Source organism: Nomascus leucogenys, chromosome 12, assembly GCF_006542625.1.
Source record: "Nomascus leucogenys isolate Asia chromosome 12, Asia_NLE_v1, whole genome shotgun sequence".
Classification (NCBI taxonomy): domain Eukaryota; kingdom Metazoa; phylum Chordata; class Mammalia; order Primates; family Hylobatidae; genus Nomascus; species Nomascus leucogenys.
The window spans coordinates 58,834,983-58,851,266 of record NC_044392.1 but is presented as its reverse complement, the minus strand read 5'-3'; the positions used below and the strand labels follow the sequence as shown (position 1 = coordinate 58,851,266).

Sequence of the window (16,284 nt, the reverse complement as noted above, 5' to 3'; positions counted from 1 at the left end):
ACCACACCTGGCTAATTTTTTGTATTTTTAGTAGAGACTGGATTTCACCATGTTGGGCAGGCTCCTCGCGAACTCCTGACCTCAGGTGATCCACCCACTTTGGCCTCCCAAAGTGCTGGGATTACAGGCGTGAGCCACCGCGCCTGGCCACCTCTACCTTTCCTTTCTCAGTTCCTTAAGCATCAAATCTCTCACACATGCTGCAGCTAATCCCTTCCATTGATGAGAAAAACAAGGCTGTCTGAAGAACTGCCTCGCCTTTCTACTTAAAAAATCCACGATTCCTCACACCTCCTCTCGTACCTCTCCTGACTGCCATTCTTTAGTGCCAAGATTAGTTCCTCAAGATCTTTGTTTTTTATCCCAACCTCTCCTGCTTCCTCAAAACCTTATTCCTATGTTTCGGTCAGTCAGTTTTTCTGCCAAGAGTTCTGATGAAGTCCTGAAAGGGGAAGCAAATCGTCTTTTGATCTAGCTCCCCTTCAATGTATCAACGGTGGTGGTTCTCGCCGCTATATTTCTCAAAAGAGTGGTCTCACTGTCTGCTTTCATCATCTTTTTATAACCATCACCACCCATTTATTCCTCCCCTCTTTCCTATTGAGACTTTCTTGTAGATCATGTGTGACCATATTTCTGGCCTTTTCTCAATAGGCAATCTCTTTAGTATTTACCATTTTTTGTCCTTCCTCATCCTTAAAACTTGCCTCCTCCTTGACTTCTGAAATACTCTGCTCTCCTAACCTTCTATCTCTTGGGCTGCTTCTCACACCCTCAATCCTCAGTAGTTCCCCTTCCTCCACTTTATCTCCTACCTTTGCATCTACATTTCCTCATATGTGGATGATTCCCAGACCAACGCTTCCAGTACTGATGTCTCCCCTGAGCTTTTGACATAGATTTCTAAATCTGCACTCAAATATATTCCTATCACCAAGTCCCACATAGCTTAAACTTCACTGAACTTCTTTGCTCACTGAACTGCACTCTCTGAATTTTCCTATTTGATTCTCTCCAGAGTATCATCATTCTCCTTTCCCTCCTGCATGAAACCTTATAGTGCTGCTGGCCTCCTTTCTCTTGTTCCGTATCCAGGCAGACACCAATTTCTTTCCATCCCCACTGCCAACACCTCACTGCATACATTTTTTAAGATGCTATAGCTCTTTATCACCCTCACCTTAAGTATCACAATAGTGTCTGAATTATCCCTGCCCTTTATTTATTTTATCTACACAGTTCTTCCAAATTAATTGTAAAAACATGTAAAAACATGATACAAGTCAGTCTTCATTCTAAAACTTTCAGTAGCTCCCCATTTTTGTAGGATAATGTCTGGATTCCTCAACAGATTCATAAAACTGCTTGTTTAGTTATTCCCTAAACAATGCCAAGCACGTTTCTTGGTCTTTGCCAAGTTGTCGGCAACATTCTCCTTCCTTTATTATTTAAACCTACCCTTCCTTCTATGAAAGGCCTACTTCAAACTTTCTCTTATTTCAAGGCTCCAGATTCAAGCCTAATAGCTGTTTTGCCTATATTATTCACTTTGCAGCTTGTGCTACCTTGTGGTATTGTTTTTATTATGTGTGTATATGTATACATGTGTATATATTTATATATGTGTATATATTTACACACTATATATATCACATACACGTATACTCTCTCTGTTAAAATGGAAAATCTTGGCAACTTAGACAGTAGTCATTTAATAAAGACCTGTTATTGATGAATGAGAGAATGGTGATCTCAAGTAATGGGAGGACAAACAGGACCACCTTCAACCAAGAGTTTTATGGATAGTGCAGACCATAAGTGATATGGAGTGACATCACAGGATGAGAGAGGATTTGTTAAGGATGCTCCTTTCTCAGAATTAGTTCGGTGTCTTCTTCCATGCTCACACATTGCTTCATCTGTCTGGGGAAGCAATAGTCATGGGATTAGAGGAACAGGACTGATGAAAGTGACCAGGGTTCATGAAAGTGTCTACAAGAGTTTCAGCCCACCCGTTTGCCCAAGACAGGGAAGATACTGAAGGCAAGAAAGCCAGGAAGGGAGAATGACCCATCAGGAAATCAGGCAAGCCTGGTTTGGGCACTTTGCTTGATCAATACCTCAGACATTGAGTGGATATATGGAAAGGGACCAGAGAGTTCTGTCAGACTTATCTTTCACCATTCTATTTCTCTCTGTCGCCATCCTTCCTTCTTTCCTTCAAAGGAAGGAGACTCCTTTCTCCTGGGACCTGTGCTCTGAAGTTCAGCCCTGCCTGCCTCCTCTCTCTCTTCTGCCTTTATCTTCTTTCTAGTGGATCTTTCTTTCTGCTCATGTCCATGCTTTAGTCTCTCCTTCTACCATATGCCCCTCTCTAGCTCCCAATCTCTCTCTACTTCTTTATAGCCAAGGTGCTTGACAAGAATAGTCTACATTTGCATCTCTTCTCCTTGCATTTTACTCCTAAACACAGCACAATCTGGCATTTGCTCTCACCATTCCTCTGAACTTGCCTTTGCCAAAGTTACCAATAACTTCATATTTGCTAAATCCATTGGATACTTTTCAGTTTTTAACTAACTGAATTCACTATAGCTTTTAACACTGACAGTTTTTTGTTTCTGTTTGTTTTTCTTGTTTGAGACAGGGTCTCACTCTATTGCCCAGGCTGCAGTGCAGTGGTGTGATCACAGCTAACTGCAGCCTCAATCTCCTGCACTCAAGCGATCCTCCCACCTTAGCTTCCCAAGTAGCTGGGATTATATGTGTGTGCCACTATGCCCAGCTAATATTTTTATTTTTGTAGCAATGAGGTCTCACCATGTTGCCCAGGCTAGTCTTGAACTCCTGGGCTCAAGTGATCCTCCAGACTTAGCCTTCCAAAGTGCTCAGATTATAGGCATTAGCCACTGCGCCTGGTCTGACACTGACAACTTTCTTCTTGAAACTTTCTTCTTCCTCAGTTGCCGTATGCTATTCTTGATTTTTCTTCTACCTCCTGCCACTCTGACCACTTCTCTTTTTCTCTACAGGACACTGCTTCTTCCACTTGGCTCTGAAATGTTGCTAGTTCCCAAGGTCCTTAGCCCTCCCTCTTTTTTTTTTTTTTTGAGACGGAATTTTGCTCTTGTCGCCTAGGCTGGAGTGCAATGGCGCAATTTCAGCTCACTGCAACCTCTGCCTCCCAGGTTCTAGAGATTCTCCTGCCTCAGCCTCCCAAGTAGCTGGGATTACAGGCATGTGCCACCGTGCCTAGTTAATTTTGTAATTTTAGCAGAGACGGGGTTTCACTATGTTGGTCAGGGTGGTCTTGAACTCCCAACCTCTGGTGATCCACCTGCCTTGGCCTCCCAAAGTGCTGGGATTACAGGCATGAGCTACCACGCTGGTGGCTGCTTCTTCCTGTTCCTTGTCTTCCTCCTCCTCCTCCTTCTCCTCTTCCTCTTCCTCTTCCCCTTCTTCCCCTTCCCCTTCCTCTTCCTCTTCCTCTTCTTCTTCTCCTTCTCCTTCTCCTTCTCTTTCTCCTCCTTCTCCTTCTCCTCCTTCTCCTTCTTCTTCTTCCTTTTCATCCTCCCTTGATTGATGTGGGATTTGGAGGTGATTTATAAAGCGTGAGCCCACTCGTTACATGGGGGCTCTTTTTACTGTATTATTACCTCCATCATATCTCTGAATTCACTCCCTGTTTTCAATTCATTCTCTATAATCCTGTTAGTGATCTCTCTGCAATTCAAGTTTGATCATGCTCTTTGGTAGCTCTTCCATGCCTTTGTTTACTCATTTAATATCCTTTGAGTACCTGGAATATGATTTTCCCAAATGTCTTCACAGCTTACTCCCTACTAAAATAATAAGTTCCTTGACAGCAAGGACTTTTGACTATGTGCCAGGCAGCAGAGATGTATTGTTAAAACAAGTAAAAATTCATGCGTTCATGGAACTTACCTTCTAGTAGGGGAAAGCAGCCAATAAACAATAAATATGCTGGGCACAGTGGCTCATGCCTGTAATCCCAGCACTTTGGGAGACTGAGGTGGGCGAATCACTTGAGGTCACTGGCCAACATGGCGAAACCCCGTCTCTACTAAAAATACAAAAATTAGCTGGGCATGGTGGTGCACGTTTGTAATCCCAGCTACTTGGGATGCTGAGGCAGGAGAATCACTTGAGCCTGGGAGATGGAGGCTGCAGTGAGCGGAGATCATACCACTGTACTCCAGCTTGGGTGACAAAGCGAGACTCTGTCTCAAAACAAAACAAAACAAAAGAGAATAAATATAATAACTGCAGAAACTATACAGTATGTTAGAATGTAGAATGCTATGGAGAAACATTAAGCAGAGTGAGGAGCATCCAGTGCAGGATGAGGGTGTTGCAATATAACTGGAGTGGTCAGGATAAGTATCATTGGGAAGGTGATATTTGAGCAAATACTTGAAGGTGAAGGAGGGACCCATGGGGAAAAGGTATTTCAGATGAGGGAAGAGTTAGTGCTTGCTGAGAGAGGAGTGTGCCTACTCATGTTTGAGCAACAGTGAGGAGGCCAGTGTGACAAAATCAGAATGAACTAGGGGGAGAGGAGTAGGAGGTGCCTTCAGGATAAAACTCCATATGTCTTAGAGTGATATATATAATCTCATATGTATATATGGTTTCCCATGACCCTGCCTCTGCCAGCCCAGTCAACCTCATTTCTTGCACTGCCCCATCCAAACCCAAGCATGCACACTGGGCTTCAGCCTTCTTTTATGATTATACAAGCTACTACTTATTCTGCTTCGGACACCCTGCCCACTCTTCTTTGCGTAATGAATTCCAACCCATTCTTCAAAGCTCAGTTTAGACATCAACTTCTTTAGGAATCCTCCATTCAGCAAGTCTTCATTAGGTGTCCCTCTGTGTGTTACCCATGGTACTCTGTGATGATCTCTATCAACTCTTTAACATTCTGCATTTCAATTTTCTACTCGCTTATCTGATTCAGCCCTCTGTTCTCACTGTTCCCCTCCTCTTCCACACCGGGAACTCTTAAGGACAAGGGACCTTGTCCTGTTTCTGCATCCTTAATACTGGGCACAGTGTCTGAAACTTAATATGGTTTAATAAATGTTTGATAGTGAATAAATGGCCAAGATTCATGTTTCATTTCTAAGAAACTGATCGTTAGGACAGATGACTGGAGAAATTTATTGTTTATTTCAGACAGATCATTTTTGTCTTCTGATTTTCTTTTTTAAAAGGGCCTGATTCCTAAAACACAGAATCTTTAGTGCCATCTAGTGGAAACAGCTCAATAAAAACGCTATACTATGAATAAAACTCAGTTTCCTTTGTTCTATTTTGTTTATTTTGAACCAAGACGGACAGAGAAGGGAGGGCTAGGTTGCATAGACTCCAGGGCACACTGCATGCTGGCCGTTTTTATTTTTATCTAAAAGTTCACTGTACCCGAGAGGACTCTAGTTGTGAGATCTAACAAGTATGAATAGTCCCTTATCACTGACATTTTGTGAAAATGGGCAACTCTTCAACTTTGAGAAGGTAAGAAGCAAACAGCTAGAATAATGTGAGCTTTGGAACTCTCCTTGTATAACTGCTTTTAGGTCAAAGTAGAAGTACACAAGATATCAGTTCCATTATTAACGACTATCCTTTTAGAAAAAAATTCTGTACTGTTTTATCCAAGACAGACTCCTTAGCTCTTCTCAATTGACTCCTAGTTGTCTGATCAATTGTCTGTCATGACCCCAAACAATCTGTAGTTGATGTAGTCAGGACAGGAAGCTGCATCCAATCTTAGTTGGTCTGGTATAAATATAAGCGGTTCTTAGACTATTTACACTTTATTCATCTGTTTCTCTGAACTCCCTTGTTTATGTTTATTACATAACAGAGCTCATTATTAATGTTGTTTGAAATACATGTTTTAAAAATTACCTGCTACTTTCTGTTAATGTATTTTATTTTTTAAATGTGGATAAATGTGTTGTGATTTATTATTTTTCATAAATTTATCTTCCATATAAAATATTCATAAGTAAAATGAGTAACAATAGTAAGAAAATGGCACATTTTAGAGATTGAATTTCGTGCTGCATTTGGCAATAATGCTTGTGATTAAAATTAGTACAGTGCTCATGCTGCTGTGTTAGAGAATTGATCATAAAAGGCTCTTGATAATATTGCATTATAATTTAACACTTTTTTCCTTTTAGGATTCTTTCATTACTTGTACTTATTAAACATGACAACTTTAAAGATTGATTTTGAATGGAAAGTTTTGGTTTAGAAGGGGCCCTTTGTTGGGAATATGGTTGCCCCAGTTATCTTGCTCACTGTCAGAATGCTATGTCAATGAGGGCAATCTGTTGAGTTTTCTGTATATCCTTAGTGTCTAGTTGGATGTCTGGCTCATAGTTGGAGCTCAATAAATATTTATTAAATGAATATATGAGAAAATTGAGGTGCGGCAAGGTAAAGACACTGATTTAAGGTCACGTATGACATTACTGGCAGAATTAGGGCAAGAATCCTTGTCTTCTGACTCCCACTCCATTGAGTGGTTCAATATAATACTTTGTCTTGAATCAGTACTGCTTTTAGATTCAGATGCCTGTGGCACTTACCCTGGACCCTTTGCTTTGAAAGAACCCCCCTGGCCCTTCTCCAGCCACACCTCTTCCCATGGGCCAAGGAATTCCAAGAGTACATGTCTCCCCTCACCACCCCACCCTCACCTCCTTCAGACTAGGTTCCAGCCACCTACAAGCCCGAAATTCTTTGACAAATAGCCAGAAGCCCACTCCCAGGCCCATGCAGTTGTAGACTGCAGGGTAAGTGTGCACACACTTAGGCCTCAGGAGTGGTCAAAGGACAGCTTTTGGGGATGGTGGAACTTGATCAAGCCTGTTGGAGTGTCCACACACATATGCAAGTGCTTCTGGTAGGATGGAGAAAGATGAGAACAGGCCATGGGCTGGATACCCCTGTTTGTCCTCTTGCTCATGGCCACTCAAATATTAGGGGTAGGCCTGCCTCCTATATTAAATCTAGTTTCTCCACATATTTAATATCATTTAAACCAGCACTAAGTGAACGCCAGTATTATGCCAGACACTGTGCTGGATATTTTCAAATGCATTACCCATTTAAATGTTATTCTTCCATAAGAATGCTCAGAACTTACCCAGTTTACCTAAGGGCAAGCAACTGAGAAGTTAAATGCATAACCCGTATCCTCAGGAAGTAAGTACAGTACCAAAATACTGGTGTGTGTGTGTGTGTGTGTGTGTGTATGGTATGTGTGTGTATACATACATATATATACATACTTTTTCTTGAGTAAATAATGTATCTGATAAAAACATGCAAACAATTTACAAGGATATAAGTAAATAGTAAATCTCCCATGCCAGGCCTTGAGTCAGAGACAACCGGTTAATATTTTTTTTTAATTAAAAATACCCACATATTTTAAAATTTATCATCAATAATTTTTAAACTTTTTTATTCGGGAAACTTCAGATATATGATATACACAAGCATAGGGAAAAGTATAAATAACCCCTAAGTACCCCTCACTCAATTTCACCAGTTACAGCATTCTGTCACTCTTGTTTAATATACTTCCCCAACTTTTATGATGTTTTCTCTGCTGGGGGTTTTTAAAGGAAATACCAGATATCATGTCATATTATTAAATTATATTAAAATATTAGATAATTTATAAAGGTTTTGATGTAAAGATGGAAAATATTTTGAAGTTTCCATGAAGACCTCTTAATTTAAAAAATGCCACATAAGATTATATACGCCATATAACATTTTACCAATGTTATTTAAATTTATTTATTTATTTATTTAGAGATGGAGTCTCACACTGTTGCCCAGGCTGGAGTGCAGTGGCGCAATCTTGGCTCACTGCAACCTCTGCCAAGTTCAAGCAATTCTCTTGTCTCAGCCTCCCAAGTAGCTGGGACTACAGGCGCACACCACCACACCTGGCTAATTTTTGCGTTTTTAGTAGAGACAGGGTTTTGCCATGTTGGTCAGGCTGCTCTCGAATTCCTGACCTCAGGTGATCCACCTGCCTCAACCTCCCAAAGTGCTGCGATTACAGGCATGAGCCACCATGCCCAGCCCTAATTTTTAAATATTTAATATTTCCTCCTTTGTTCCAAAGGACTCAGGTGGGAGTTAGGCAATAAATAATAATTTTGTGACTATAAATTAAACTTAAACGTGTGCATTCCATCTCATGCCATGCAGTTTTCTTTGCAGAATTCTGTGAGACTGTGTCTCTTTTTATTTTATAGTCCGTCCACTTTTTATCTTTCTTTCCCTTCTTTTGGAAGAGCTGTTGAAAATTGTAAGCAAATAAATGCCTTTTTTTCCTCACTTCTCTGCGTGATAAAACCTGAAAATGATGAATATATAAGGGCAGACTATGATTTAATGTAGTGCCTTTTCTAATTCAAATGACAACTAACTTTTCTGAGCTAAAGTGTGCCCACATCGTGATAATAATATTTAGAGGATGAGTAGGTTATAATATATCATGGCATACAGAGAAGTCTATACACTAGTTCCAGGAATGTTGCTAGGAAATATAAAAAAAAAATGTTCCTAGATGCAAGGAAATATAAACAATCCCCATCAACTAGGGCAAAGCCTAGGTATTTATTTCTATATTGACAGCAACTGTTTTTTTCTTAAGTACCTATTTTCTAGATAGCATTTAAATCTGCACTGCATTTTAATAAATTTTTCACTTTTTTGCACAGTGTTCAGGACCTGAAAGTTCCTTCTCCTATTATTAATGAGGAGTATATGATGTCTTCAGGAAATTCTGAAGTAATAAAGCTCTTCTATTCTTCCGTGTTCCGTGCCCCTCTTTTAGACAGAATCCCATCAGGAAAATCTTTGGAACAGTACTGTCTGGAGCACCGGACTGGGGGGGTGCCAGGTGAATCTCTGTGTTTGAGGAGCTGAGAGGCAACACTCTGGGTGGAAAGAAGGCTCAGAGACTTGTTTGGAAGCTGCCTTTGCAGAGTAAAGCACTTTTTCATATATGCATCTAGTGTGGCCTGGAGCAATGCTGATAGAGATTGTGAGGTAGGAAGAATCGAGGTGGGTAAAGTCCCTCCAAGCCACCTTTGGTATTGCCATTGCTCTAGACCTGTGTTGTCCAATATGAGGACTTGAAATGTAGTTGGTCCAAATTAAGATAATGCTGTAAGTGGAAAATGCACACTGGTTTTGGAAGATTCATTATGGAAAAAAGAATGTAAAATATCTCGTTAATAATGTTTTATATTAATTGCATGTTGAAATGATAATATATGATATATTTTTATTTTTATAGTTTTTAAGGCATAGACTTTATTTTTAGAGCAGTTTTAGGTTCACAGCAAAATCAAGCAGTTTTTTGTTAGAAAATTTACAACTTATCTTACTTTACATTTATATGTGATTACTATATTAATATTATTTCTAAAAACTAATTGTAATAGGAGTTCATTCTATTATATTCTGATTTATTCCTTCTTTATGTTAGATCTGTTTATCTCAGACATTCTAAATGGGAGTAATATTGCCCCTAAATGGACAGAACTTGGTTCTTAGATTGTTAAAAGAATCCTACTTTAAAAAAAATTTTTTTATTTTAGATGGGGGGTTACTCTGTCACTCAGGCTGAAGTGCAGTGGCACAATTATAGCTCATTGCAGCCTTGAACTCCTGGGCTCAAGCAATTCTCCTGCCTCAGCCTCCCAAGTAGCTGGGACTACAGGTGCACACCGCTATCCCCAGCTCTTTCTCTTTCAGTGTACAAAGCACAGATATATATGTAGTACAAAACCAGAGATAAATAGATAGATAGATGATAGATGATAGATAGATAGATAGATAGATAGACAGATAGATAGATAGATAATAGATAGATAGATAGATTAAAGTTTCCTGAGGGGCGATTAGGAAAAAAAAAGTTTAAAATTGTTCCTTAGGAGGTTGGTCATGAAAGGCTGACTAACACTGGTTTATCTACACTAGATATTCTTAGAGTGTGTGAACATAACAATGGAACTTTTTAATGAACTATCAATCTCCAAAGTTTCCTAAGAAGGGAGAAAAGTATAAAATAGATGAAAGATATAGAAAGATTTACATTTACAGATTAGTGGGAAGGAAGTATCTGAGGAGTGTTAGAAATCTCTATCACTGGCCATGTGCAGTGGCTCACGCCTGTAATCCCAGCATTTTGGGAGGCTGAGGTGGGTGGATCACCTGAGGTCAGGAGTATGAGACTAGCCTGGCCAACATGGTGAAACCCTGTCTCTACTGATAACACAAAAATCAGCCGAGTGTGGTGGCATACACCTGTAATCCCAGCTACTCGGGAGACTGAGGCAGGAGAATCGCTTGAACCCAGGAGGTGGAGGTTGCAGTGAGCCAAGATCATGCCATCGCACTCCAGCCTGGGCAACAAGAGTGAAACTCTTTCTCCAAAAAAAAAAAAAAAAAAGAAAGAAAAAGAACAAAGAAAAAAAGAAATCTCTACCACCAACTAATCACCAGATGTTAACCTTTTTGACAATTCATTTCTGTCTCTGTCTCTCTGTGTGTGTGTGTGTGTACGCGTGTGTGTATGTGTGTTTATTATCTAGGTGAAGCAAACATAAATGTTCTTTGCATTTATCTTTTCAAATGTTTTCTAGGTGTGAAATTTTTCCAAATAATAGTTGGGGAAAGGCCAGGCACGGTGGCTCACGCCTGTAATCCCAGCATTTTGGGAGGCTGAGGTGGGATCACAAGGTCAGGAGTTTGAGACCAGCCTGGCCAACATGGTGAAACCCTGTCTCTACTAAAAATACAAAAATTAGGTGAGCGTGGTAGCGGGTGCCTGTAATCCCAGCTACTCGGGGGGCCGAGGTGAGAGAATCGCTTGAACCCGGGAGGTGGAGGTTGCAGTGAGCCGAGATCGCACCACTGCACTCCAGCTTGGGTGACAGAGCGAGACTGTCTCAAAAAAAAAAAAAAAAAAAAAAGGGAAAATGCCATACTTCCCCACACCCTCTCTCTACCCATTCCTGTACTGGGGTCCTATGGAACCACAGTTTCTTGGTAACATGTTTTCTCTCACTTCTAGATATTTGCATATATTTCTCCCTCTGCAGGGAACATATTGTCTGGCCTCCCACTTCGTCCTTCACACACAGCCTTTGCTTAGATAACTCCCAGGGGTCTTTTAAAGTTTCACTCCCTCCAGGAAGCCTTTCATGATCACCTAACCCCACTAAAGTCTACGTTAAGACTCTCATATATATTTCCTTTATTGTAATTGTTCTTATTATTGTCCTTGTCATACAATATTATACGTGTACATTAAACTTGTCTGTTTTCACTGCACTATGAGTTCCTTAAAAGCAAGGATTATGATTTATTTTATTCATTCTTTGTCCTCTGAAACTATGACAGGGCATCTCACAATATTTATTAAAGTAATAATTGATTTTTCAATAAAATGCATAGTTGCTTTATATAACCCCATTCAAAAGGAAGAAAAAAAAAACAAGAAAAAGGGGGGAAAAAAGAAAACTTTGATGTTTTATTTGGTTCGTAAAGCTTTACTGATGACAACAGCATAATTTCAGGTTAGACTTTTATAAAATATTGAAAATAACTCCTAGATCCCACTAGCCATGTAAAACTCTGGGTGAAATATCCCTGGCAGTCCTAGAAAAAATTGGTTGGTTGTTTCTCTCAGCTCCAACAGAGCTGTTTCTGCCTCTATCTTACTCTGCAGGAGGTGCGGTGGGAGGTGGGAAGTCGGGGAGAGTGGGGATGGTACAAAGATGAAAAATAAGGGAATGGTTTTTCAGGAATTTGGAGTTTAGCAAGAGAAACAGACTCATGAGTGATACTAACAGTTCTACCTTACATATGTATCATGTTTTTTGTTTGTTTTTTTGCAGTTTACAGTGCAATTTCCCATCATTTATTCCTCAAAAAGCCCTTTAAAGTAGGCATTATTAGCCCCATTTTAAGGGTGATTTTAATATAAGCCAGGATGTGCCATGAAAGTAAGATGTTCTTTTTTTTGTTCGTTTTCTAGAATCCAGGCATTTCCTCTGTATCTAGTGTCCATCATCTAAAATCTACCACTCCTTACCATACTCTACACCTTTCCTTTTGTATAAAAGTGTGTAGGTATAACGCAGGCTGCAACTTCAGCCTTCAACAGCAGGAACTATTGTCTAATGAAAGATGTACTCCAGATGGAAAATTTCTCAAGTGAAATGGATGGGATTGGTAAATCCATTGTTTTCTAAATTAGCAAATATTTGGGTATGTAATAATATACATTTATTCAAGACAAAGGCTATGATCACAGCTTTTCAAAATATGTGTGCAAATGGATGAGGACTAAAGCATACACATTCTGATCATTATTAGGGAGGTGGATTTAGGAGTAATTATTTTCTCCATAAATTAAAAATCGTCAATAATTTTTAGCTTATGTACATACCCAAGTTCTTTGGCATGTTAATTAAAGAAAGCTGAGAATCACCTGTTTTCAGTCCTAAAGGATTCTTGGCTTATTTAACCCACTAGGTGAGTGGCCATTTTCCCTCTGTCTTCCCAGCTCCAATCAAGACAATCTTCCCACCTTCTCTCAAGAACATGCATAGGACTTTGCCAGAATTATTGGATCAAACCACTGCACCATGACACCTTGACCTGGGAAAGAATTGTTTATCTATTTCTCAACTTCATCACTCTTCTGTTTTGAATCTGCAGGCATAATGAATGCTTGCTCTCCCCTTCCTGAAGCAAATTACTTGTATTTGTATATCCCTTAAAGGGGTGGTTCTTGGGCCAGGGGTGGTGGCTCATGCCTGTAATCCCAGCACTTTGGGAGGCTGAGGCAGGCGGATCACCTGAAGTCGGGAGTTTGAGACCAGCCTGGCCAACATGGTGAAACCCCGTCTCTACTAAAAATACAAAAAATTAGCCAGGCGTGGTGGCATGTGCCTGTAATCCCAGCTACTGGGGAGGCTGAGGCAGGAGAATCGCTTGAACCTAAGAGGCAGAGGTTGCAGTGAGCCGAGATCGCGCCATTGCACTCCAGCATGGGCAACAAGAGCGAAACTCCATCTCAAACAAAAAAAAGGGCGGTGGGGTAGGGGGTAGCTCTTTGATCACAAATTGAAAATATGAAGGCAGGAAGACTAGTCGAGAGTCTGGGGCAATTGTTCACTTGAGTGATAATGCAAATCTGGGCAGAGTCCTGCAGGCCTCTTCTTCCCATACCTGGCAGGGAGCTGGCAACGTGCACATGTGGCCACACCCATGTGGTCACCCTTTGTGCTGCAGTTTCAGCTGATCAATAGTTCAATGACATTTGTATGTAGGGAGGATTGCTTGACCCTCCTACAATGGCTGCTCGGGGGGTCTGATTATTCCTTTTCTTTATCTGAGCAGATATACATCTGAAAGGTCCTGGAAGTCCTTGGAAGAACAACCTAATAACAGCTCCTGAGCATTGGGGGTTCCAATTTCCAACAGGGCTATTTCTTCAACTGAGGGCTTGCATAGCATCATGGTTGCCTACTTTTCCTGCAAATATAATATAGACCATTCTGTGGGGAAGGGTCACTCTCTACTAGAACACTTGAACCTGATGAGTCCAGTACATCTATACCCAGCCTAAGTGCTATAAGGGCCCAGAGGATTACCCTGCTCCTTGAAATCTGATTGTGTTTCCCCAGAAAAGCCCTCTTTTATGTTTACACTACGTAGCTCTAGAAGTAAATGTGTCTGTATCCCTTTTGCCTGACTGGCCAGCACACAGGTGTTTTCGGTCTTCAAGGACTACAAAAAGTTAAGGGTGAAGGAAAGAAAAACACACACACACACACACACACACACACACACACACACACACACACACCGGTTTCTATCCTGAGAGCCCCAGGACAGAAAAGATTGTAATCTACCTCTAGCCTAAAAACATCCCTAGCACTCAGCAATTTAGTTTAGTCACATGGAGACAAACTGCCCCTTTATCACTCAATTCTCCTCCTTTGAAGATTGGACCCACACTGGTTTATTTTTTATCTTTTCATGATCTGTGGTCTTTTGTAACATTTAAAATAGTAACCTGTGGTTTGGGGAGGCCATTAGCCAATTCTTTTCCCTTAACAGCATCTACCTGCTGAGCCATTGTGCTCTAGTTTTTAAGTGTCTTCTGACCTGGTTTGCTATCAGTAGCTATTTGGACAAGACTTTCTGTTGTGCCCCAGCTGTTCAAGCACTAAACATCGATTCTTGGTCAAATGGAGGGAAAAGAAGCAAAGTTCATGTCTTTCCTTTTGTGGTTCCTTGATAGTCATTCACTCTGACCACCACACGTACTTAATAATAGCTAATTTTGATTAGTTCCTTCATATATGCCCATGTTATGGACGGAACTGTGCCCCCGCCCCACCCGGCCCCAGATTTATATGTTAAATTCCTGACCTCCAGGATACCTCAGAACATGACTCTATTTGAAGATACAACCTTTAAAAAGGCAATTAGGGTCAAATGAGGTCATTTGGGTGGGCCCAAATCCAGTATGATGGGTGTTCTCATAAGGGGAACTCCATGTGCCCTCCCCTCCCAACCTCCTTTCGCCATCTCTCCATGCTGCCATAATGGAATGCATGAACGCCCTGGCTGATGCTCTCAAGAACATCAACACTGGAAAAGGAGGCAAACGCCAGGTTCTTAATAGGCTATGCTCCAAAGTCATCATCTGGTTTCTAACTGTGTTGATGAAGCATGGTTACGTTGGCAAATTTGAAATCGCTGATGATCACAGAGCTGGGAAAACTGCTGTGAACCTCACAGGCAGGTTAAACAAGTGTGGAGTGATCAGGCCCCGATTTGATGTGCAACTCAAAGATCTAGAAAAATGGCAGACAAATCTGCTCCCATCTCGCCAGTTTGGTGTCATGGTACTGACAATCTAAGCTGGCATCATGGACCACAAAGAAGTAAGACAAAAACATACAGGAGGGAAAATCCTGGGATCCTTTTTCTAAGGATGTGATACATACTTACAAATAAAATGCCTCAGTGGAAAAAAAGAAAAAAGGGAGTGACATCAGGAGTGCACACACACAGAGAAAATGCTGTGAGCACACAGCAAGAAGGCGGCTGTCTACAAGACAGAGAGGCCTCAGGAGAAGCCAAATCTTCTGACACCTGATCCTAGACTTCCAGGCTCCAGAACTGTGAGAAATAAATGTCTATTGTTTAAGCCACCCAATCTGTGATATTTTGTGATGGTAGCCCTAGCGGACTAATACAGGCAGGCAATGTAATAACTGCTTTTTATGAATTATCTCATTTAATTCTCACAGTTACTAGATGAAGTCGGTACTATTTAGACAGGCACTCCTGATATAAATTTTGCCCACAGCAGGAACTCTGTTCAGAGTATACTCAGGCTGGACCCTGAAAGTAGGTAAGTAGAATACTCTGGCTCATAAATGGATGAGGTGGGGAGAGAAGTTTAATGGACACAAGAATTCCCTGACACTTGTGTATCTTTATCCAGATTGTATCTAACCGTTTGCTTCTTGTTCATTAAAGGAGAATGGTAATACCCTAATTTACACCAGGAAGACTTCTTACAAGGGTTTATTTATTAAACTGATAAGTCCTCTTTGATTATTCACTAATAATTTCTAATTTTTTCCTCTATTTTGTTCTTTCTTACCCATCTCCAGGGAATGGCTGGGTGAATGTATGTGCACATAACATTTTCCTTTCTGTATATGCTGGCTAAAACTGTAGGTCTCAAAGGTTATCGAAAGTTCAGAAACAGACACAAGTATATGTAAGAAAAATACATATAATAAAATATTTTAAAAAGTCAGTGAGGGTAAGGATAAATTAACAAATAGTATTATAAAATCACTTGAAAAAATAATAGCTAATTCATCTCATAGAATATACAAAAATTAATTTCAGATTGGATTAAATATTTAAATGTTAAAAATAAAACATGGAAGCATTAAAATATAAAGATTAATTTTTTGTATAATTGAGGGCTACAGAAGGCATAAGTACTAAAGGAAGTACTTAAATATAAAGACAGAAACCAAAATAAAAATTACTGATAGATTTGACTACATAAAAGCAGTGTGGTGGGTCATGGCAAAGAGGCTAGAACCATACGTAATCTATTCTCAACATTAGTGGACTCAGGAGGATTTAATAATTAAATCTGTTCTT

General features: G+C 40.3%; 1 pseudogene; it reads left to right on the top strand.

Moving 5' to 3' along the window:
* Positions 1–14,696: 14,696 nt before the first annotated feature.
* On the top strand, positions 14,697–15,014 carry LOC101178416 (annotated as a pseudogene).
* The last annotated feature ends 1,270 nt before the right edge of the window (positions 15,015–16,284 follow it).